Source organism: Pterocles gutturalis, unplaced genomic scaffold, assembly GCF_000699245.1.
Source record: "Pterocles gutturalis isolate BGI_N339 unplaced genomic scaffold, ASM69924v1 scaffold39394, whole genome shotgun sequence".
Taxonomy (NCBI): domain Eukaryota; kingdom Metazoa; phylum Chordata; class Aves; order Pterocliformes; family Pteroclidae; genus Pterocles; species Pterocles gutturalis.
The window spans coordinates 490-2,757 of NW_010134568.1; positions in this window are offsets into that span (position 1 = coordinate 490).

Here is a 2,268-nt window from a genome sequence, read left to right on the forward strand (position 1 = left end):
AGAGCATTATTAAAGACTGCCAAGCAACTCCGCTGGATTGCAAATCTGTTTGTGGGACTATCTTCTGCAATCCAGAAAGGTCAGAGCAAAGCAGAGCCCCAGCTGCCCGGACAATACACCTGACTGCTTATTGGTTTTGACTGCCCACTGAGTTGAGAAATAAGCTAACGGCATTCGTGGCCAGTCTAGCAAAAATAAGCTATTTTCTTCCCCCGTCTCCCCTGCAGCTGTGTATTTATCATTGCAGCTCCATTGTCACCTCCTCTGCCCACTGCAAAACCAACTACTGTCCTGGCAACGTCAAAGGACAAGCGGGGCCAGAGGAGACTGCTGTCAAACTCATTTTCTTGGGGGAAGGAGAGATTAAATTAGGGCATCCCTCCAATTTTGGTGTTTTGTTTGGGGTTTGTTTAAGATGGTGACTTCTCAGTTCAACATTTTTCATCTTATTGAGGCTCAGATCCCAAAAACGTCACCCTTGCTCCATTTAAGAACGCGTAAGAGCATTACCCAAGCATCAGAACCGTGCTGTGAAATCATTTAACACGGGAAGAAACCCCAAAACTTTGCTCTCAGGCTCTCTCCCCCTCCCCACTCCATCATTTGCTCCAGATCTGACCACTTTAGACATGTCAATAATTAGAGCAGGTTCCTAGCTCCTCAAAATTCATCCCACTCTGGGTGCTGTTAGACAGCAGCCAGCCTGACCAAATTCAGTGTTGACCCATGACATCCAGTTCAGTGGTATGCTCTCAAAAACCAGCCTAAAATGTGCTTTTCAAACACATACAGGGTTAGGGAATGCTGTTTACTCTCTCATAAGAAGTTACTTTGTGTGTAGCTTGGTATCATCCTTTACCATGGGAAAAGACACAACAGCTACTAACGCAGACCTTCCTGCAAGGAGGGCGAGCGCAAAAACCACTGTTCAGAAAATAACATATTCTATAGCAGGAGGGTCAAAATGCTCCCCTGCGAGGCCAGTAATTGATGTGTATTTTGAACAACTGCATTTAAGGCTGGTTTCTGGTGGTTTTCGCTTAAAACTTGCTGCTGACCTTGTAGAGAGAGATAAAGCATCTAAACCAGCAGCAAACCTTGAGCTGCACCGGTGAGCCCACCTTACACACCACCCAAACACCGTGTACGCAGACCTACAGAGCAGATCCCTGGGCTTTGCTCTGCTGCTGGTTGTGCCTTTCCCCAGCAAAGCCTGGGCGAGGAGCAGTGCCATACCCACTCTGTTCATCCGTGCACATCAAACCAGCCCACGCTCAGATCTGCTTTTTTCCCCTCTAACACACCTTAACCCCAAAAGTTGCGAGAGTTTTATCCTGTGCTGAAAACTGGGAGGCAAAAAGACAAACCAAGCCATTTTTCTCCTCTCCTGGGGTGTATTGGAAACCACCCCCCTGCCACCCTGCATCGCCCGGCAGTGCTCCCACCCCTGCCAGGGAGCGTGGTGCCAGCCTCTGGGATGGTCACAATGACTCAAGCGCAACCTGCGCTAAGCAGAAAGGTCACGGGGACTTCCAGTGTAAGTGTTCCAAGTGCCTCTTTCCATCACCTCTTCTGCTAAGGGCGGCGATGAGCACAGCAGGGACCCAGCGGTGATTTCCGTATCGCGAACACCTTGGCAGAGCGCGGGCATGCCAGCTATGGCTTCCTCCTCACCAGCCTCCGGAACAGAAAGCAAGGATGTTTCTGCTCCGACAAGAAGTGAAAAATACACCAGCACGTCTGCTGCTTAGGGCTACAAAGCTTAGCAGCACATTCAGACTCCAAAAAGGAAAGAAAAAAAAAATTGGGTATTTGGGAGAAACCAGAGGAAAGCATGAGATTAGGAGCCTACAAACTCCGGGAGAATACACGCAGAGATACGGCAGATCGGTGCCGCGGCTCTGCCAAACCCAAACTGTCTGAAAGATCAGAAGTTAAGAGGGGTGCTTCAAAAAGCCGTTTGTTAGTAGAAACACTGGCATAGCCCAAGTACTTATGATCTTTCCTCATTTCCAATCTGTTTTCTCAGGCCAGTGAATTAACAGCATACAGGAAATAGCCGAATACTGTTCTTCATTAGTTAACTGGATTTATCCAGTTTTGCCCGGCTTTTCAGATACCCACTGGATTCTGTACCTCATATCTATTCATATTCTCAGCCAGGTACCAGCATTAATAAAGAAAATGTATAAAACAGTTACTAGAACCTCCACTAAGTGGGTAGATGCCATCAAGATAAAGGGACGTTTTTGTTAAAGTTTGACTTCT